Here is a 24,178-nt window from a genome sequence, read left to right as displayed (position 1 = left end):
GTGGGCTATTCTGCACAATACGATACCTCGGTGCAGAAGCACTCGAGGGTCCAGCAGGTGCCTTGCGCTTCTTTTCAGCGCGGTGTGCAGAAATAAGATCCTCCTGAGAGATAGCCATATTCACCAATTCATTGAAGGAATCCGCACGGACAAGATTTAGCCTTTCTTGTAACTTGGTGCTAAGGCCTCGACGGAAGCGTTCACGCTTCTTAGCATCGGTATCCGCGTGGTGTCCAGCATATTGACACAATTGATGGAATACTTGGGCATACTGCACCACAGTACGAGTGCCCTGAGTCAAGGCCAAGAACTCGTTGAGCTTACGGTCAAGAAGTCCAGCTGGAATATGATGAGCTCGAAAAGCCAATTTGAACTCATTCCAATTCACCACATGATCAGCCGGTAGCATCCCGTGGTAATGATCCCACCACATACGAGCTGATCCGCGAAGCTGCTGCGCGGCGTAGCGAGTCTTATTCGCTTCGGAACAAGGAGTAGTCAATAGAGAAAACTTGGACTCGATCGTGCGAATCCAAGCGTCCGCGTCCAGAGGCTCATCTGCTTTATTGAACAACGGAGGCTGAGTACTGAGGAAATCTTGGTAGCTCGCTTCTTGTGCGTGATGAGCATGATGCCCACCCCGCGGTTGTTGCTGAGCTTGAACCAACTGCCGCAAAATCTCTGTCTGGGCAGCAAGAACCTCAGCAATACCCACTGGTGGAGGAGGTGGAGGTGGATCGCCATTCCCTCCGGCTCCAAAACCACTAGGGGTGCCTCGAGTTGATCCAACCATATGAAATGTGAGTACTTTTGCATTAGGCTCATCATTATCATCATTTCAAGTGGAATATACAACTCAAAATGACATGGAAGTACTGGAAATTGCTTAATCAGGTTGTGCAGCAAAACCAGCGATACGAAAACGCTCATAACTGGAGTTCGGTACATGATATGGACTTGAAATTTTTACAAGAGATAGGAAATTTCATGATATACAACTTTGGTAGTCATCACAAAGTCAGATTTCCAGAGTAGGTTAGTCGAAAAATTCATTTACTCCTCCTCTGGTTTTTCTGCTTCACAGAAAACAGAGCTTCTGTAATTTGCGATTATCTCCTGCAATACCGATCCGTTTGGGCTGAAATTTTGCGAGCAGGTTCCCGATGAAATTTGGAACAACTTTGGTATTCATCTCAGGAGCTAAATCCGAAAGGAAAAGAGGATAAAAATTCGAACTAGCTGCTGCTTTCAGCTTTTCACAGATCACTGATAATTAACACTAGTAGCATTAGGGTTTCATTACATCCATCGTTCTCTCATTTCTACTTGGTCACTCCTAACATCAGTACTAAGGAGGTTACTCAACTCTAAGTTAGCCTAGTAGCCATGATCCAAAGGTAGGCTGCACTAAGAGGAGTCTACAAAAGCTAAGAAACAGCGCCTCGGTCTACATGTTGACCGATGCCTCACTCGCCGCGGGAGTGTGAACCTCAACCGGTGCGGGCTGCGGCGCCGGGTCCTCGGAGTCCATCTCCAAAAAGCCCTCGATCTCCTGGGGCTCGTCCTCCTCGTCCACCTGCATCTCGTCGGGAGGGGCGTGAAGGGCATCCTATCGCGTGGAGCTGCCCCTGGGCCTCGTCCAACTCAAGCTGCAAGTCGTGAAACTGGTCCTCCAGGAAGTTGATCGTGGCGTCACGATCCGACACAGTGTCCTGAAGCTCGTGAACCTGGCCGTGGAGCTGGGCGATAAGAGTAGCCCTGCTCTCGAGCTCGGTACTAGCCTCCTGAAGCTGCCCATCTCTCAGCTGGACCACCAGGTGCAAGGCCTGAGTGTGGTCCACCAACTGAGCGACGGCGTAACTCTGGTAAGTGTGAAGCCTGTAGAGGCCGTCCAAGCACATCGCTGTAGTCCGAAGTGCCCCGACCGGGTCAAGGGTAGCGACCACGCCCACGTGTGCCATCCGGTCGAGCCAAAGCGGGTCTGCCGGGTCAGGTGCAGGGAACAACCCGAACGCGGTCAGAACCACCTCCAGAGGGCGCAAAGAGCAAAAGGTGGTCATCGCCCTCATGGCGGTAAGCTCCCAAGTGTCCAGCAGGTAGTGACCGACCATCTGAGTCACGATTGGCTCCCACCCGTTGAGCGGGTGCTGCGGAATCACCATTGTCACACTGCAGCGACGAACTCCGTCCTCCACAAACTCGTGGCCATCGTAAACCGGTGGCTGGAGGTAACCGGCTGCACTCAAAAGCTCCCAAAGACGGCGGGGAAACCCGTCCCAGTGCAGGCAAGCGGAGTGCACGTGCCCCTGCGCGTCAACGACCAGCAGCTCTTCCATCTGTCCCAACAAAAGACCGATGGATCAGCTGATGGTAACAAGAACTACTAACTCTGGAATAGTGAAAGAAATGGCCAAAACTGTCGAGAACTTGCTTCAAAAATTCTCAAAAATTTACACAAGATCCCTCTGATATTAAGGAACAATTCATCTAGTCACCACTAAGATCAATTCGGACTCCATGGGGGTGATATGCTCAGGTATTCAGAGTGACGTCAACCAGGAAAACTGAGTGTCCAGAGAGGGTGTATTTTGACTATAACTCTCAACCCAGACGTCAAAAAATTTTCAAATTTTTATGGTAAGTTAATCACTTAGTTGTATACAAATTTCATGTTGAACGATTTTTAGTTTGAACAACTTATAAAGGTCGAAAAATTTCAGTTGTATAGACTGTTCAGAGTTAACAGTTTTACACAGGGTTGATCCAAAAACACAAATACCATGCTAGAAGGCTTCAAAAATTTTCAAATTTTTACAGAAGCTTGATAACTTAGGAAACATCATTTAGTCTTACTACCCCAAGTCGATTTGAGTGACTTAACAGAAGGTTAAAATTCGTGGAAACCAGGTTGCAGACTTTCTGGATGCTCCTTAGGATAGTATTTTAGCTGATTTGCTTGCGATTTCTCCGGAGATTTATTTGCTAACCTTTTTGAGAATGAATGCAGAACCTATACGTCCTCACCAAGGAAAAATTGCCAAGTAACCTTGGTCTTACGCGATGACTTTGGTGGCATACACATTACGTCTCTCACTATATAGCTACTCGATATAGCTAGATAGTCTATAATTCGATTTCGAGTTAGCGTACCTGCAGAAGATTGACAGCATATAAAATGAACCTTTCGTGCCAGCACTCACGAAAGCGTTCCCATACATTACCGATCACTATAGAATCGGCATCCATACCATTACCGCCGTATGGACAACGTTAAGCATACGTTATCGAAACAACGTATTGACTGAGTACCGTCGTTGACGGGGAATGGAATTCCAATTTCGAACCATTACTCCCCATATATTCAACCGAAGTTGATATATGGGCAGCAGCTCAAGTAGGCCACTGCTTGAGCTCCAGCGTTCGGCTCGCATCACCGACGGGAAGGTCAGACTCCCTCAGCTGACTAAGTAAGCATACCTTCGTGGCGATGATGTAGTTGCAGAATTTAGATTACAGAATTTAAATACTGAAAAGTAATGTGCTGGAAGTTAGCCATACAAAATAAGCCACCTGATTACCCATAAGATCCCGTAGGGCTTTACGTTCTAGACTTGTCCTTGGAGATCCTAAACTCTTTCAAAAACTTTAGTAGTTTTGAAGTCAAGTTTTAAATTGTTGTTTTGAAAACCGAGGTTGCCATCTCTGGTAGGCTGTCTGCGAGCTCTGATGCCAGCTGTGGCGGAACCACCCAAAACTACTGGGCCCGGGTGCACTGATCTTTGTTGCTAAGCAACTCTGACCCAATTTGGCACTCACCGGTAGTTCCTCGAGTGAAGCCTCGATAAAAGCCACGCTATTCCAGGATCAGCAGACAACACTCACACGAAGGTGAGCCCAGAGATTACAACACAGAACATTTCATACATCTCAGAGTGATTGCAGCGGAAAGAAAAATTTATTACAAACCATGTTCATAGTAGCAAAGTACTACGGAGTTCCAACTACTCAATTATTTAAGTCTCATGTTCAGCGGAAGTAGTAAAGATAACTAGCGAGATATTGTGACGCATTGGTAAAGCCCGTACGAATGCGTCACTCAGCGGGAGGGCGATTAGCACCAGCTGAAGGGCCATCCCACTCAACAGACCAACCCGGGGGCAGAGTACAAGGCCAAGTAAGACTCGCAAACAGATCCTCAAAGTTAGTACCTGAAAAACAGTGCCACAAGCAAGGCTGAGTATACTAATACTCAGCAAGACTGACCCGTCACCGGATATAACATAGTCCGATAACTAGACATGCAAGGCCTTTTGGGCTAGTGGGGTTTGTTTGCCAAAAATGCCACTAAATGTTGTTCCTTATTTCAGATTTTATTTAGCCATCTTCTAATTAGATTAACCATTCTAAGTTTGCATCCAACTCTACACAAACATGGTAGAGCAATCATTTAATCAACCAGCAGTATTATCATCATCATGTTCCACTTGTTACTCTATGTGACCGAAATCATTAAGCAATCTCATGCCGTGAGAGGCGGACGATTCCGAATCGAATTTCAACCTGGCCAGGGGAACCTAGACCACACGCATGGGGATCGACTTCGCTCCCGCCCACGCTACTTTTCCCCTTTCTTTCCAGTCCGTGGATCCGGCACACCCTCCCCGACTACAGAGTCCGACCACTCTGCACCCGTACGTCGCGACATAAAAATAAACCCTACTTCTACCAGGAGGGTGCGAGATCGTTCCACTCGCCGGTCCAATCAGGTACTTCAGCTTACCGATTACCATATTTCTCGGTATGTGGCTAGTACTTTCAAACGCTTAACGAAATGAGCCACACACCGCGACCTTAGCCATTTTTGACTACACCAGTGGGGTATCACAACTACACAACCCCGCTGTAGGATCAAGAACACCGACTAGAGGGGGGGTGAATAGGCGGTTTAAATTCTAAAAGCAATAACACTAGAGAAATTTAATTAGTAACAAAGGAAAGCCCTATGTCATGCTATTACTATCTCTAGATGGGTTTGCAACCTAAGGTGACAAGACACAAATCAAGCTCTAGTAAAGTAAATTGCTCAAAGTAGAAGCAAGTATTAAAGAGAGCAAGAGAAGTAACCAAGCTTGACACAAGAGATTATCCCGTGGTGTCGATGACTTGCCGGTCACCCCTAATCCACGTTGAGGTGGATTCCAAGAATCAACCGCTCCTCTATCAAGAACCTCTTGATCTTGAGCCGGCTTGAATCAAAGAACCGCTCCACACCTCGATTCCACTAGAGTTGCTCTTCACCACTCCGGTGAGGTGAGCACAAAACCTCTCACAACCGAAATCGGGGCTCCTCAACAATCTCCTTGGAGGTGCTCCACGAAATCCACTTCTCCAAGCCGTCTAGGGAGCGGCAACTCCCAAGAGTAACAAGTTGATGACGCTTGCTTGAAGTTTCCCTAATGCCACAAAGCTCAAACTCTTGATGCAATGCACTAGGAAGCTCTCACACTCTCAAAAAGGCAATCTCTAAGCAAGTGTGTGTGAGAGAGGGATGTCTTAGCTCTAATGTGTCAAGAATGCTATCCAAATGGCCAAGTGACCCACCCAATGGCCGGGCATTGGGTATATATAGACATCCCTCCAAAAACTAGCCGTTACACTCTTTTCTGCGAAGTCGCGGACCGTCCGCGGTTCAAAAACCGGACTGTCCGCCGTTATAAACCAGTGAGTCAGAGTGCATTTAATGCATGTCAGAACTAGCCGTTAAGCCCTGGCGGACCGTCCGCGCCCCAGTGGCGGACCGTCCGCAGTTAAGAGTTCCAACCCACCAGAGACTAACAATGTCTCTGGAACAACTTTGAGATTAGCCTGCGAACCGTCCGCGCCTCAGGAGCGGACCGTCCGCAGTTTAACTTTTCAGCCCAAACCAAAGAAACAACCTCTCTGGTACAAATTTGAAATACAGTGGCGGACCGTCCGCCCACCTGGGCCGGACTGTCCGCCAGCCCACCAGAGCCTCTGCAAGCTCTCTGGAACGGTCGCGGACTGTCCGCCCCTCTTGGCCGGACTGTCCGCTATCCCACCAGAGCCTCTGCAAGCTCTCTAGAACGTGTGCGGACTGTCCGCCCGTCAGGAGCGGACTGTCCGCCCGTCAGGCGCGGACTGTCCGCCGTTACTCAGTCAGCTCTAGAACTTAGTCTATTTCAAATCTTTTCAAAACGCCGTTAGCCCTCATGCATGCAACTAGACATTTTGAGCAAAATGGCACTAAAGACCCGACAAGCATGAGTACACAACCCCTCTTGATAGTACGGCTATCTAACCAACAAATCCGGTCACTTTTCATCCACTAAACGCCTTGTGACCGGTAAAATACAAAGGCCCTATTTTATACCTTTGCCTTGAGCCCGAGCTTTGCTTATCATCTCCAAAACTCCATACGTTCACAACCAAATCTCTTTCACTCGTGGATCAACCTATACTCATTATCTCAAATGAAATCGTTAATCCACAAACCGTTGTCATTAATTACCAAAACTCGAATTAGGGGCCTAGATGCTTTCAATCTCCCCCTTTTTGGTAATTGATGACAACACTAAATTTTGGAGTGATAAAAGTTTTCAAGTCAACTTTATACACTAGGCATAAGGTGGACTTGGAATTGAACTTTGGAAGAACTTACTCATTTTCTTGAAAATTTCAGAATATGGTATGAATAGATTCACCAAGTTCGATGAGTAGAGAGAACTCCCCCTTGATATGTGCATATAAATTTTCATGAATACCAAGTACACATATATATATTTGAAACTTTTGACGGAGTTTTCCCTACAAGTGGAAATCGAGGCATACAAGATACAAGATATATATGATATGAACTTTAACAAGGTTAGCACAACCTCACAACCACAAGATGAACATAAATAGATAAGAGTAGCATAAACTAACATAGTTCATCACACAATACAACCCAAAAGTTCAAATCCAAACACAAGTCTTAAGTAGAGATCAAGCAAGACACAAATAGGCATGAGTAGCAAGCGGAAGCCGAAAGCGAATGATCTCCATGAGATGTCCATGAGCTCCCCCTAGATCCAAGCACTCCAAAGCTCCTTCTCCCCCTTTGGCATTAATTGCCAAGAAAATCAAACGGCTGGTGGAGGAGGTGGCGGTGGGTAGAACGGCTGGTGCGGGTAGAACTCTGGAGGCGGCACTGGAGCCGGAAACACTGAGTAGAAATGATCAGAAAACCCTGTGAAGGCTGTGCTGAAGGCATCAAAGCGCTGCTCTAGCTGCTCCTGTCTCTGCTCAAGCTGCTCAAACTGCTCAGAGGAGGGCAAATCCTCAAAACGTGAGTCAAGTGCTGCTATATCTGAGTGTAAGCTCTCATGAAACCCCTGCATCTGAGTCATCATGGGCTGGAACATCTGCTGCTGCATGTTCTGAAAGTTGAGGTTCATCTGATTCTGCATCTGACTAGCCAACCCCGCAATCTGAGAGGACATGCTCTCCTGCATGGATGCAAAGTATGGATCAAAGTAGCCAGCTGGAGGAGCCCACTGCTGCTGTGCTGGAGGATGCGGTGGTGGCATGGCATGCTGAGCTGCAGCTGCTCCCATATGAGCATCATCATCACTATCATCTTGCCCCTGTGCTTCGGCATCCATATCATCTCCAGGGAAGGGAGTCAAAGGCCTCAAGAGAAAAGCATTATCATTCTTGAATGGCCTGAAAGGAGTGTGCTTGCTTTCACATAACCCTCTGAAGCTAGTCTTCACCTTGATGATGGACATAATGTATGGAGCAAAGTACAAGTTCATCTCCATGTTAAGCCTCAAGTCTGCAAGCTGATCCATGATAAGAGCAATGACATTGATTCTATTTCCATTCATGATATGAGATATCACATTCCAATAGTGCCCTCTAATCTTGTCCTTGTTGCCACTCTTAGGCATGAATGTGACTCTAACAATTTTATTGATCACTGCAGGATGATGCCTTAGACCCTGAGTGCCCCCAAAGCTTCTAGCAATTCCAAGATTTGCAGGCTCATAGAACATGGGGTAGTCATTCTCATCTAGAGGGTTTTCTAGCACAACATTCATACTATGCTCACTATTTATGAAATTATAATCCAATTGATTTGCCTCAGCAAACTGTGCAAATGTAGCACCATAGGTTCTTTTGCCAGTTGTCCACCTAAATGTTTCCTCAACCATGTTGATTTCTAGAGTGGCATAGAACTGGCGTATCACTGTTTCATTCCAATCACACCTATGCTGCAGAAAATCAGCTAACCCCATTTGCTGAAATCTATCCACTAGATTAGACATGACTTGATGTTGTCTCATATAGGCTAGGTCAATGGTCTGGTGTTTGAAGACATTTTTCTTAATTAGATGACCAAAGTAAACATCTTTTTGTACCTCGGTTTTAAAGAAGAGAATGTTGGTGTCACGAGGCAAGCTGAACTGATCCACTGCTCTTGCATTTGCATAGCTTTCTGCAGTCCACTGTCGGCTAGGTAGATCTAGCCCCATCAAATCTGTAACATCATTGTCAACCCCCTCAGTATCTTCCTCTGAAGACTCATCACCAATATCTCCCACTGAAGATGCAGCAGCCATCTCACTAACATTTGGAGCATAGTCCACATCATCCGAGTCATCACTGTCTCTTTGTCTCTTGGAAGTCATTGCCTTCTTAATTTTTGAAGCAGTGGCCTTGATGATCTTCCGGGGTGGCCTGAGATCAAGATTTAACCATAAGAACAATTACTAAAGTCATAGAATCAATCCTTAAAGATATAACTCAATTCAGCACTTGATCTGAAAAATCTGATACTAGCGGACCGTCCGCTCTTCTGACAGCGGACCGTCCGCGGTTCATGAACTACCACGGCGGACTGTCCGCGTCCAGCAGGCGGACTGTCCGCGACCCATCTGTTCTGCGCAGGAACACAAAATCGCCCTCATCTTTGATTCATCCATATTTTGAGTTTTGATTCAAAACAACCAACCAAATTTTAACTCTAGCAACTCCTCATCACTAGGAATAAGATCCCCCAAGTATTTGCACGAATCCATGGTCAAAAAATAGATCGGAGCATCTAACCCTAACTCTTTCCAATAAAGAAATACCGAGAACAAGAGTTAGGGATTCATTGAAATACCGAGAGGACATGATGCACTATCTTGAGAAGAGTCCGGGGATGTGCTCGGACCGTCCGGGAACCACTCCAAAAGGGCTTGACCTTGTCGCCTTCCCCACGTGCTTGAGAGAGAAAGAGAGAGACACTTTTGGAGTATGTATTCGGTTTGGTGGGGGAGGTGAGGGGGACATCCAATATAAGTCATGTCTGGCCGACCCCACAATTCTGTCCAGTCGCGGACTGTCCGCGGTCCTTTGGCGGACCGTCCGCCTTTGAAATTTTTTACACTGCAACTGACTGAAACTGCCTCTGCCCAACATGCGCGGACCGTCCGCGGTCCTTTGGCGGACTGTCCGCAATGAATTTCTGCGGTTGACAACTTCTCTGCAGAGCCTCTGATGAACAAGTCCAATTAACGGCGGACTGTCCGCCGCTTACACGCGGACCGTCCGCGCTACCAAAAATCTGACAAGTCTGAATTCTGCCAATTTTCTCAATTCCAACTCCAATTTTGGATCATTGCTCATATAAAAATCCAAAAATCTCAAATATTGCATGAAAACCTTCTAACGACTTATATGAGCAAGTTTCAACAAGAATTCAAAAATAAATCGAGTAGAATCATGAAAACTCATAAATGGCTTAAAAATACCTCAAAAATTCATAAAAATGAAACAAGAAGTGCATGAAAGAACCATATGCCACATGTGCTAGTTTTCAAGCCACATTTGAGAAGTCAATGATATTTAACTCATTTCTTAACTTGCAAAACCGAGATTCATCCAAAGGCTTGGTAAAGATATCGGCTAATTGATCATCCGTGCCAATACCATCAATCTTGATATCACCCTTGTTCACATGATCTCTAAGAAAATGATGGCGGATATCAATATGCTTGGTTCTTGAATGTTGAACCGGATTAGAGGCAATCTTCACGGCACTTTCATTATCACATAACAAGAGAATTTCATCAAAATTCACACCATAATCTAGAAGAGTTTGCTTCATCCATAACAATTGAGCACAACAACTTCCGGCCGAGATATATTCCGCTTCGGCTGTTGAAAGAGCCACAGAATTTTGCTTCTTTGATGACCATGATACAAGAGATCTTCCAAGAAATTGACAACCACCGGAAGTGCTCTTCCTATCAACCTTGCACCCCGCATAATCCGAATCCGAGAATCCAACCAAATCAAAATGAGCACCCTTGGGATACCATAAACCAATATTAGGAGAATATTTCAAGTATCTCAAGATCCTTTTGACGGCGGTCAAATGACATTCTCTAGGTGCGGCTTGAAATCGTGCACACATGCAAACACTAAACATGATGTCGGGCCTAGATGCGGTCAAATAAAGCAAACTACCAATCATAGAACGATAAAGCTTTTGGTCAACCGGATTACCTCCCTCATCTAGGTCGAGATGCCCATTGGTGGCCATAGGAGTCTTGATTGGTTTTGCATCTTCCATACCAAATTTCTTCAAGATATCCTTTACATATTTTGATTGACACACAAAGGTGCCTTCCTTGAGTTGCTTGATTTGAAGTCCAAGAAAGAAACTCAATTCACCAATCATGGACATCTCAAATTCCCTAGACATCATTTCACCAAATTCCTCACAAAAACTTGGGTTAGTTGAACCAAAGATAATATCATCAACATAAATTTGACAAACAAACAAATCTTTACCAATATCTTTAGTGAACAAGGTAGTGTCAACCTTACCAATTTTGAAACCTTTAGAGATAAGAAAATCCCTCAATCTTTCATACCAAGCTCGTGGAGCTTGCTTAAGACCATAAAGAGCTTTAGAGAGCTTGTATACATGATTTGGCTTCTTGGGATCTTCAAAACCGGGAGGTTGCTCAACAAAAACAAGTTCACTAATTTTACCATTCAAGAAGGCACTTTTCACGTCCATTTGAAAAAGTTTTAAGTTGTGAGAGCAAGCATAAGCTAATAAAATTCTAATAGCTTCTAATCTAGCAACGGGAGCAAAAGTTTCACCGAAATCCAAACCTTCGACTTGAGTGAAGCCTTGAGCGACCAATCTTGCCTTGTTTCTCACGACCATTCCATCTTCATTTTGCTTGTTTCTAAAGACCCATTTAGTGCCAATAACATTATAATTCTTGGGCCTCTCAACTAAATCCCAAACTTGATTCCGGGTGAAATTATTTAATTCTTCATGCATAGCATTCACCCAGTCCGGATCTCTCAATGCTTCATCTACACGGTTAGGTTCAAGAAAAGATACAAAAGAATAATGTTCACAAAATGAAGCAATGCGAGATCGAGTTTGGACACCCTTACTAATATCACCCATGATTTGATCCACCGGATGATCCTTTGCAAGAACATGATGAATTCTTTGAGGAGCAATGGGTTCTTGAGTTGATGGAGAAGGTGCACTAGATGAACCAACTTGATCTTGTACTTGAGAATCATCATTACTTGAATCTTGTACAATTTGTTGTGCTTGATCATTTGAGATAGAAGTTGAAGGATTAACTCTTGTAGAGATAGAAGGACCATCTTCATCTTCATCTTCTTCTCTTGGTCTAACATCACCAATTGACATGTTTTTCATTGCATTTCTCAAACCATCACTTCTCACATCATCAAGATTTTCTTGTTCATTATGTGAACCATTTGTTTCATCAAACTCAACATCATGTGCTTCTTCAACAATGCCATGTGTTTTGTTGTAGACCCGATAAGCCTTGCTATTAGATGAATATCCAAGAAGAAAACCCTCATCACATTTGCTTTGAAACTTTGATAACCGAGTTCCCTTCTTGAGAATATAGCACTTGCAACCAAACACTCTAAAATATGATATATTTGGCTTCCTTCCAATGAGCAACTCATATGGGGTCTTGTTATGAAATCTATGGCAATACAATCTATTTGAGGCATGACAAGCCGTGTTGATTGCTTCGGCCCAAAAGCTATCCGAAACATTATACTCGGAGAGCATTGATCTTGCCATATCAATCAAGGTTCTATTTTTCCTTTCAACAAGACCATTTTGTTCCGGAGTGTACTTGGTTGAGAATTCATGCTTGATTCCTTTCACATCACACCATTCCTCAACTCTTGTGTTTCTAAACTCACTTCCATTGTCACTCCTTACTTTCTTCACCTTGAGCTCAAATTCATTTTCGGCCCTTGTAAAGAATTTCTTGAATGTGTCATATGTATCGGCCTTGTCATGGAGAAAGAAAACCCATGTATATCTTGAGTAATCATCCACTACCACAAGACAATAGCAATTTCCACCAATACTTCTATATGTTGTAGGACCAAATAAATCCATATGCAATAATTCCAATGGTCTCTCGGTTGACATGACACTCTTAGTGGGATGAGTATTTGCAACTTGCTTTCCGGCTTGACATGCACTACAAAGCTTATCTTTATCAAACTTCACATTCTTCAAGCCAACTACTAAATCATGCTTCAAAAGTCGGTTGAGTTGTTTCATGCCAACATGACCAAGCCTTCTATGCCATAACCAACCCAAGGATGATTGAGTGAATAAGCAAGTGGACAAATTTGCCTCTTTAGTTGCAAAATCCACAAGATATACATCCTCATGTCTAAATCCCGTAAAGATGTGATCTTTTCCATCCAAGCTAGTCACTACAACATCATCTTTAGTGAAACTACACTTATATCCAAAATCACAAAGTTGAGTGACCGCTAAGAGATTAAACTTGAGAGAATCAACTAACAAAACATTTGAGAGAGAATGATTGCTTGAGATAGGAATTGTACCAACTCCTTTGACTTTGCCCCGGCTATTGTCACCAAAGATGATGTCACTATAGCCACCAACATTCTCATCTAGAGAGGAAAACATCATTTGATCTCCGGTCATGTGTTGAGTGCATCCACTATCAAGCACCCAATGTCTTCCTCCGGACTTGTAATTCACCTACAAAGAGGAAGTAACCTTTTTAGGTACCCAAACTTTCTTGGGTCCTTGAACGTTAGTGACCACATTAGTGACCAAGACTTTTGGCACCCAAATGGCATTCTTTTTAGCACCATTTATAGGTATACCAACAAATTTTGCACTAACATTGCCATTTGAATTTTTCATAAGCATGTAACTTGAATCAAAGGATATGACTTTCTTGTTGGTGCAATTCTTCTCAACATGGCCAACCTTCTTGCATTTTTCACAATATGGCTTGCCACTACTCTTCACAAAGGTAGTTTTGGTTTGCACAAAAGCCTTCTTCCCTTTCTTAGGAATATATCCAAACCCTTGCTTGTTCAAGGTGAACTTTTGGCTTGCCCAACAATGATTAAACTTTGCTCTACTATCATAGCATTTTCTCAAATCATTAGTCAAGCAAGTAACCTCTTTCTTTAACAAATCATTTTCCATAATGAGAGATTTATTGCAAGATGAGTTATCAATTTTAGTGCACAAAGAACTAGTAGAGCTAGAGCCACAAGATTTATCATCAATTAAATCACAACTAACACCAATGCTCAATTTTGCTTTTCTTTCATGACTAAGCAAGATATTGTGAGCTTCCTCAAGCTTCTCATGAGTTTCTTTGAGATTCTCATGAGAAGTCTTGAGCTCCTCATAGGAATCTTGAAGAGAAGTAAACTTCAACTTCAAGTCCCTCAACTTAGCCTTTTCCTTTGTCATGAATTTATCGGCATCATTAAGCATTTCAACAAGATCATCATATGAAAGTTCATCAAGTTCATCATCTTGTTGTACCTTTGCACCACCCTTTGCCATAAGACAATGTGGTGTAGAGAAGAGTGATGGAGCCTCCTTGATGGCGATCCCGGCAACTCCCTTGGATGGCTTGTCATCATCATCATCATCATCATCGGAGCTTGCATCGGAATCCCATTCAACAAAATACGCTTGGCCATTCTTCTTCTTCTTGATGAACTTCTTCTTCTTCTTTTCATCATTTTTCTTGTCCTTTTTCTTGTTTGGACAATTGACAATGATATGACCTACTTCACCACAATTGAAGCAAGTCTTGTCCACAAAAGGATTTTTTCTTGATGATTGGCCTCTCTTGCCAAAGCTCTTCTTGCTCATCATTCTATTGAATCTCTTGACAAAGAGAGCCATCTCCTCATCCGATTCTTCTTCTTGGCATCCACTTTCTTCTTCATTTTTGCTATCTTGAGCTTTGAATGCCACACTTTTCTTTTTCATATCAATTTCTCCACCATGAGCTTCATCTTGAGATTTCTTGAACATGTCATGGGTGAGAATTTCTCCCAATATTTGTGTGGGAGTTGCGGTCTTCACATTTGACCTTACAAGTAAGGTCACAATTGTGTCATATCTTTCCGGAAGACATCTAAGAAACTTGTGGTTGAAATCCCCATCCGGTACCTCAAATCCAAGTCCCTTGAGATCATTTACAATGTCATTTAGCCGGTTGAACATCTCGGCTATGCTCTCATCCTTCTTCATGGTAAATTCACTAAAATTTCCTTTAAGCAAGTATAGCTTGGCCTCTTTCACCGTTGATGTACCCTCATGAATTTCCATGAGCTTCTTCCATATGTCATTTGCATTTGTGAGGCTCTTGACTCTATTAAATTCATTTACATCAAGAGCACTAAAGAGCACATTAACCCCTTGATCATTTAGTGTCTCATTTTCCTCATCTAGGGGAGTCAAACTCTTTGGGTCCAAAATGACATATCCATCATTTACTACTCTCCATAGCTTTCTACTCATGGCTTTGAGATGAGCCGACATCCTAGTCTTCCAATAATCATAATTGTTCCCATCAAAGAACGGTGGCTTCCCAACATGAATCCCATGATCACTAGTCATTGTTCTACTCCAAGATGGTTAAATCCTTAATTAATGGAGTACTTAGCTCTGGTACCACTTGTAGGATCAAGAACACCGACTAGAGGGGGGGTGAATAGGCGGTTTAAATTCTAAAAGCAATAACACTAGAGAAATTTAATTAGTAACAAAGGAAAGCCCTATGTCATGCTATTACTATCTCTAGATGGGTTTGCAACCTAAGGTGACAAGACACAAATCAAGCTCTAGTAAAGTAAATTGCTCAAAGTAGAAGCAAGTATTAAAGAGAGCAAGAGAAGTAACCAAGCTTGACACAAGAGATTATCCCGTGGTGTCGATGACTTGCCGGTCACCCCTAATCCACGTTGAGGTGGATTCCAAGAATCAACCGCTCCTCTATCAAGAACCTCTTGATCTTGAGCCGGCTTGAATCAAAGAACTGCTCCACACCTCGATTCCACTAGAGTTGCTCTTCACCACTCCGGTGAGGTGAGCACAAAACCTCTCACAACCGAAATCGGGGCTCCTCAACAATCTCCTTGGAGGTGCTCCACGAAATCCACTTCTCCAAGCCGTCTAGGGAGCGGCAACTCCCAAGAGTAACAAGTTGATGACGCTTGCTTGAAGTTTCCCTAATGCCACAAAGCTCAAACTCTTGATGCAATGCACTAGGAAGCTCTCACACTCTCAAAAAGGCAATCTCTAAGCAAGTGTGTGTGAGAGAGGGATGTCTTAGCTCTAATGTGTCAAATGCTATCCAAATGGCCAAGTGACCCACCCAATGGCCGGGCATTGGGTATATATAGACATCCCTCCAAAAACTAGCCGTTACACTCTTTTCTGCGAAGTCGCGGACCGTCCGCGGTTCAAAAACCGGACTGTCCGCCGTTATAAACCAGTGAGTCAGAGTGCATTTAATGCATGTCAGAACTAGCCGTTAAGCCCTGGCGGACCGTCCGCGCCCCAGTGGCGGACCGTCCGCAGTTAAGAGTTCCAACCCACCAGAGACTAACAATGTCTCTGGAACAACTTTGAGATTAGCCTGCGGACCGTCCGCGCCTCAGGAGCGGACCGTCCGCAGTTTAACTTTTCAGCCCAAACCAAAGAAACAACCTCTCTGGTACAAATTTGAAATACAGTGGCGGACCGTCCGCCCACCTGGGCCGGACTGTCCGCCAGCCCACCAGAGCCTCTGCAAGCTCTCTGGAACGGTCGCGGACTGTCCGCCCCTCTTGGCCGGACTGTCCGCTATCCCACCAGAGCCTCTGCAAGCTCTCTGGAACGTGTGCGGACTGTCCGCCCGTCAGGAGCGGACTGTCCGCCCGTCAGGCGCGGACTGTCCGCCGTTACTCAGTCAGCTCTAGAACTTAGTCTATTTCAAATCTTTTCAAAACGCCGTTAGCCCTCATGCATGCAACTAGACATTTTGAGCAAAATGGCACTAAAGACCCGACAAGCATGAGTACACAACCCCTCTTGATAGTACGGCTATCTAACCAACAAATCCGGTCACTTTTCATCCACTAAACGCCTTGTGACCGGTAAAATACAAAGGCCCTATTTTATACCTTTGCCTTGAGCCCGAGCTTTGCTTATCATCTCCAAAACTCCATACGTTCACAACCAAATCTCTTTCACTCGTGGATCAACCTATACTCATTATCTCAAATGAAATCGTTAATCCACAAACCGTTGTCATTAATTACCAAAACTCGAATTAGGGGCCTAGATGCTTTCACCCGCCCGTTGTCCTTACATTTCAACAGGAATTAAAGTCAGTACAATTCCTATTTGCTCGCGAGAGGCAGGAAACCACTCGACTTCTACCGTACCTATTTAGCATGGCAACTAGTCGATAAAAAGATCCAGTATCAAACATAGGTTCCTAGGGATCATGCATCTACGGTTTTCGATCAACGCCTAGAAAACTTAAATGCAGAAAACAAAATCTTACAATACATTAATAAACAGATAGCTGAATGATAATTCGGAAAATAGTGGGATTATGCTCCGGGGCTTGCCTTCTTGGGCACTGTCAGGCAGAAAAGCCTCTGGGGCTTGGCCCAGGTCTTGAGACAAGTTAGTACAATTCAGATTAACCTCCTGCTCCGCACGAGAGTCCGCGGGCACCAATTCGTAGTCACCGTCCGCGAGATTAACCGTTTCTATATGCAATGCAAGATTATGAGTTATTCATGGATAACAATTTCTTTCCTTCACGATAAAGTTGTAGTCCAACAAAAGTTACTTAAGTGCTGATTTCAACAGTTTATTTCATGGGCAAACGTTTATAGAGTAGTAAGCATAACTACGTTTATTCATGAATGAGAGGGGTTTTGGGTTTTCATTGTTTTTAATTTCAACACATAGCATGCTGACATTATTTCTTAACAACAAAACTACTTAACGAGCTAGTGATGAACACTAAAGTAACTCAGATCCAAACTTGAACATTCATGGTGTAAATTTCAGCATCTACCAAAAAGCAGAAACTATAACTATTCATGCAAAAGGGATTACTCTAGTTGCTTCATCTTTTTGTACAGAATGTTCAACATGGGTTCTGGTGCTACAATTTTTATGGGAGCAACTTCAAAGCATATACTCAGCACTGAAATTTTTCCAGATTTTATACACTTATACAGCAGAGGTGATAAAAAGAATAAAAACAGCAAGCCATTTACAAAGATTAATTCTACAGAAAGTTTTACTGAGGATTTGGTTCTCAAATTTTTACCAGAGACTATTCATGAGTTAAACACACTCCATAAAATTTTTCAAGATTTAACTCACTATGATAAATTAGTTATTCAGTTAACTTAGCATGAGTTTGCATAAATTTCTCAAGGTGCATTTGACCAGTATTGCATCTGAACTTTTTATTACAGATAGAACATACTCTAAACAAGATCATGCCCAAAAATCATGACCATAAACATTGTAGATTGCTCAAAACAAAAAATAGTAAACCTAGCCCTAAGATGCTAAGCATGATTATTCCCCAAAGCAAAACTCATTAACTACACATCAAACTTTTTATACAAGAACACAGAGCTAAAAAGAGACTTCAGAAATAATTATAGATTTTTCTGAGCATAAGAACTATATATGAGGAATTAAGTTGATTAAACAAGCATAAATCATGGTACATAGTGAATGAAGTCTAATAAATCTGAAATTTTGGGATTATCAGGGATCCAGTGGAACATGCATGCAGCAAAAATTCCAGAACAAGTTCATGTATGTGTTTTCCAGAATTAAATCGAGAATGCTAACAACAGATTAGAGAATCTTGATTGTTCTAATATGGTAACTGGTTTGGTTGGGTGCCATCTTTTTACTGTGATCTTAATATTCCATTAGTGATAACATACCCAAAAATCAAGGTCATTTGATGAGCAGAACTTCATGAACATGTATAAGGTGGTTTTCTTATTCTTTTCCCTAGATTTAATTCGGTTGAGTTTCTGCAAACGTGAATGTTACAAAATTTGTAGATCTTGTTACAAGGAACCCAGATCAGTTGAGTTTGCATTTTTCCGATTTTTCTGTGATTTGTTTCGCATTTTAGGAGTTCACTGGTATACACTGAAAAACTTGCAGAAACACCCTTAAACGAAAAAAAGAAATTACAACCGGGTCCTTCGCCGGCCTTCTCCGCCGTGGCATCTTGCCGGTGGTGTTCTGCGGTGCAGGGCTTACCGGGGCTGCCACGGGGAGGCGCGTGGGAGAGAAAGGATCGAGGAACACCTACCCTGGTCGACGTTCGAGCGTTTGGTGCACGGTTTCGAGCTCGTCGGCGTTGATGGCGGGTCGGTTGTTCGGTTCGCCGGCGCTGGAGGTGAAGGAGGGCTCGGGGTAGGGGAACAAGGCGCGCACGAGCACCGCGTGAGCTCGTGGATGCTTCTAGGGTAGCTGTTGGGCTCGGTAACCTTCGGAGTTGGCCGGTCCGCGGTGAGCCCGAGCTCGCCGGCGGTGGCGCAAGAGGGGAACGGCGTCGGGAGGGGGTTTGGGTTCGATTCCGCGCGCGTGGAGCGTAACTAGGAGGTGGAGAAGCTTCTGCGGTGGTCGGAGGGGGCAATGTGGGGCTGGGCTAGCCGGTCCGCGAGAGCTGGATCTCGGCGGCCATGGCGGAGCGGCGGGAGGAAGAAGAAGGAGGAGAAGGGGCGCGACTGTGGAGTTCTGGGGGTTTTTATAGGCCAAAGAGCTCCTGTGTGAGGAATGGAGTGACTGGGGGCGGTTGATTTGGTCCTGGGCGGCTCGACGGCGAGCGGGCGGAGGAGGCAGCGGCGCTGCGCCGGCCGGGGTGTCGTGGCGGCTCGGGAGCGGCCTAGGACGCGTGTGCGCGCGAGGATGTGCCAAGGGGCGGGCCAGGTGGCGCGGAGAGGTTTCCCCGGGTCCATTTGGCCGTGGGCGCGCGGTGGACGAAGTCCACCGGCGGCGTACGGCGGGCGGCGCGAACAGAGCAGGCCGGGGGAGAGAGAGATGGAGATAAGGGCATAAATGTGATTTCTGAAATTCCAGGGACCTCTCGGTAATCTAAAATTATCTCCTATTTGGAGGGCTCAAATGGAAAAGTGTTGAATACCATTTTTGCATAACTTTTCAAGATCTACAACTTTTGTGTTATGCAAATTTTCATTTGAAACTCACATTTTGAACTATTGGTACATTTGCATATTTGCACAAAAGGACTTTAGTTTTATTCAGTTTTTGACTTGATTTTGGCTGAAGTTCAATTGAGCACATGTCAATTGAAACACCTCTCATGAGCCAACAAAAATTTTGTGCACATTTTTTAATTAAATTTTGAGTAGCTTTTCACCCTTTTTCTCTCTCCTTTCATTTCTTATGCAATAGTTGGTCTTTTATTTGTACCCTTCTCTTGAATTATTTTCCCAAATTTTTCTTTTAACTTTAATTAAGGTGTATTGATTGGATTTAAAAGTATTGACACCTGAGGTGTCACATAAGTCTTGCTGAGTATTAGTATACTCAGCCTTGCTTGTGGCACTGTTTTTCAGGTACTAACTTCGAAGATCTGTTTGCGAGTCTTACTTGGCCGTGTACCTTGCCTCCAAGCTGGTCTGTTGAGTGGGATGGCCCTTCAGCTGGTGCTGACCACCCTCTCGCTGAGTGACACTTTCGTACGGGCTTTATCGATGCGTCACGTTATTTCGCTAGTTATCTTTTAATGCTTCCGCTGAACAATGAGACTTGAATAATTTGAGTAGATGGAACTCTGTAGTACTTTACTATTCTGAATCCGATTTGTAATAAATTCATCTTCTGCTGCAATCACTCTAAGATGTATGAAATGTATTGTGTTGTAATCTCTGGGCTCACCTTCGTGTGAGTGTTGTCTACTGATCCTGGAATAGCGTGGCTTTTATCGAGGCTTCACTCGAGGAACTACCGGTGAGTGCCAAATTGGGTCAGAGTTGCTTAGCAACAAAGATCAGTGCACCCGGGCCCAGTAGTTTTGGGTGGTTCCGCCACACCGCCGTCATCAGGGGATGTGAATTAGTACTCCGCCCTGAGAACCGAGGCGAGTACTTGACTTATGATCCGGCGGATCAAGGAGCCGAATGGAAGAAATTCTAGTTCCATGTTGGGAACTTTGAATCCCCACTTCCAGAAAGGACTGCTGGTGCCCCCCAAGTCCAGGAGAGCTGGTCGAGTAGAGGACCAGGTGGCAAGCAAGTTGAAGCCATTCTTCGTGCGATTGCCATTATTAAGAAAAAAAGAATCACTGGAGATCATGTGGTCTTCTCGTTTATCAGTCGCCGGACACAGCCTCTCCAGCTGCGAAAGCATCTTGCCTTTAGATATGAAGGTACGTAGGATCCCACTAGGATGTCCTCAGAACCATTGGCTCAGTCTGAAGTGATAAAGAGATGCTGTAAAGTACTCGATAACTTTGACAAGTCTTTGGCGCTTCCAACACTTTTCTCGGCACAAAATCCTCCCGAGAATACCTGGTTACGTGAGTTGGAGACCATGTCGAGTACTTGTAGTTAACTATTCATTATCTTCTGACTAATTCTTGGCCTTTTTTCTGTAGAAAAATTAAAAATCCTGGTATTGCATGCCGCCGACTTCTGTAGATGCTAATTCTGATGACAGCAAGAAACGGAAAGCGACTCCCGAATTAATATTACAAAGAAAAGTTCCTCGTCTCGATGCCGGCCAGTGAGTATATAATATTTTGTTGGTTTTATCCTTGTTGCCTCAGCTGTCTTATACAGAATCTTGCTTGGCTAGGGTCCAACATCTTCCGGCACATGAGAAAATTCAGGTCCAAGACTTCCGCAACTGGGTGTCGAGTAGTTCAGAGGGAACTAGTCAATCAGCCCTCAAGTCTCCTATAATTGGGTTGATCGAAACCCCAGCTGCCAGTTTGCCTAGTACAGACACAGCTGAAAAACCAAGGGAACCAACCCTTGAAGCACCTGAACATACTCCAGCTGCTGCTGAAGGAGCCTCCAATGCTGGTGGGTCTGGAAGTAATGGGGCTGAAGGGTCGAAAGGCTCTTCCGTTCGACTGGTACCTTTCTAGTCTATGCCTCAGTCAATCCAGGAAGAATTGGGAAAGGAACTATTTGATGATCCTTTGTTGACTGTAGACAACATGAAGAAGCTCGCAGATTGTATGCAATGGAGCTTTAAATTTACCAAGGTGAGTCTTCTGCCGCTACTTGTCTTTGTCGAGTAGTTTGTTGATGGCTAACCAGACTTGCTTTAGATGTAACACGATGTGGCCAATCGATCTTTCTTGAAGTCTCATGCTTTATACAAGACTGTAGACAATCAGAAGATCTTGGAGGAACAGAAAGCCATAATTGCCAAATGACTGGATGAGGCCCTTGCTGTTCAGAACAAGCTTTATGAAGCAAGTTAGCAGCATCATCTGGAGGTTTGTGGCATGAAGCGCCAGATTAAGGATCTTGAATAAGAAAGATCAAAGCTTCAAGAGGAAAACTCCAGGCTGCAAAAGCAATTGCAGACTGCCCAAGCATGTAAGCACTCGATCTTTTGTCTTGTTTTCTACCTCGCCAACAATTATTGAAATATCTTTATTTCAGGTTCTCCAGAAGACCATACTCGACTAGTTGCAGCAGCTCAAGCTCTTGTGGATGTGGTTGATTCTGAAGAAGAGTCGTCGAGTAGCAAGTCTTTGGTGGAGCGTTTGGAAGAAGCTCCCCAAAAAATATTTGACATTATGACGGCTACTTCGAAGAATTATCTAACTCACATGATAGGAGTTGTCAAGTCGTACTTGCCTTAATTTAATTTAGCTCTGATAGCTAAAGGAATAGCTCCCAATTGCTCTGATGAGAAATTCCGAGAGTATTGTAAGGAATCAGAAGTGATTGCGGAGGAAATCCTGAATAACATGGCAGAGTAGACTACTTGTAACAACTCTTGTAATCTTCATTGGGTTCTTGTCGATGTCCATAATAAGTATCCTGTTGGAGCGTCTTCAGAAGCATCAACTGATACCGTAGGATAAATATGAACTTAATCGAGTAGAATACTTGAGTGGACTGATCCTTAAAGTTAATCAAGTAGGATAGGTTCCGTCAGACTACCCGATTTGAGAAACTTGTGAATGTATCCATAAACTACTCGAGCAAGCGAGTAGTGTGTCCTTATCAAGTACTGGAGTAATCCATAAGACAAAACTGTTAGGTACGAACCCCGTCGGGTTGCCCAAGATGTAAATGTCATAGGGATATCCAAGGCTTACTTGAGCAAGGCGAGTAAGGTGTCCTTTAGCCAAGGACTGGAGAAATCCTTAAGGCAAAACTGTTAGGTACGAACCCTGTCAGGTTGTCTAAGATGGACAAAATCTAGTAGTATCCACAACGTACTCGAGCGAGCGAGTAGTTTTTCCTTTTCAACAAGGCTGGAGTTCCTCATAGTTGACTTGTTAGGATGAACTCCGTCGAGTTACCCAAGATGGACAACTGGTAAAGGTATCCAGAACGTACTCGAGCGAGCAAGTTGTTTTGCCTTTACAACTAGGCTGGAGTCCCTCATAGTTGACCTGTTAGGATGAACTCCATCGAGTTACCCAAGATGGACAACTAGTAAAGGTATCCATTCACCATCTTGAGCTAGGCGAGTAGGTTGTGCCCTTATGTTAAGGGAAAGGATGCGGCTTGTATAGTTGTTCTGATGGAGAACTGTGTAAGCTTATCCAGAACTGGTGATGCTGTCAGATTGCATTTAATGTTGTCGATATGCCAACAAGGGTCCTCGCTTTATTAAAGAAATCCGCTAACACCATTAGACTTCTTGGATCGATAAAACTTGCGCAAGTGCTCAATGTTCCAAGAGTTCGGTACCTCATTGCCGTCTGCATCGGTGATTCTGTATGATCCTGGTATTGTAACCTTGGTTACGATGAATGGGCCCTCCCATCTGGAATTTAACTTGTGCAGTCTTGTCTCATCCTGAATCCTGCGTAGTACTAGATCTCCAATATTGAAAGATCTTTGCTAGACATTGTGATCATGATAGCGTCTGACTCCTTGAAGATATCTAGCCGATTGAGTTAAGGCATTGATTCTGGCCTCTTCGACTGAGTCTAACTCAAGTTGTCAAGCTTCATCTGCTTCTCCTTCTTGATAGGCTTCTACTCTTGGATATTTCCACATGATATCAGCGGATAGTATAGCCTCTGACCCATAGGTAAGGAAGAAAGGAGATTATCCAGTTGCTTTGCTAGGCTGGGTTCGCAGCCCCCAGACTACATGAGGTAGTTCTTGAATCCACTTGCTGCCTTTCTTGGTGTTGGCGTCGTAGAGTCTTTTCTTCAAGCCGTCGAGTACTAAGCCATTGATGTGCTCAACTTGACCGTTTGCCCGAGGGTGAGCCACGGAAGCATATTTGACCTCGATGCAGGAATTGTCACAGAAATCCCAAAAAGATTGTGACGTGAAGTTGGAGCCAAGATCTGTAATAATGGTGTGAGGAAAACCAAACCGATGAATAATGTCAGAGATGAAGTCCACTGCTCTATCTGATGAGATCTTGACATTGGGCTTGTACTCGATCCACTTGGTGAACTTGTCAACTGCTACTAGCACATGATTGAATCCTCCTGGAGCGATGGTTAATGGTCCGATCATGTCCAAACTCCAATAGGCAAACGGCCATGATGGAGGAATTGTTATCAAGTTGTGTGCTGGGACGTGAGTC

The sequence above is a fragment of the Panicum virgatum genome, chromosome 4N (genome assembly GCF_016808335.1).
Source record: "Panicum virgatum strain AP13 chromosome 4N, P.virgatum_v5, whole genome shotgun sequence".
NCBI lineage: Eukaryota > Viridiplantae > Streptophyta > Magnoliopsida > Poales > Poaceae > Panicum > Panicum virgatum.
Note: the sequence above shows the minus strand (reverse complement) of the source record.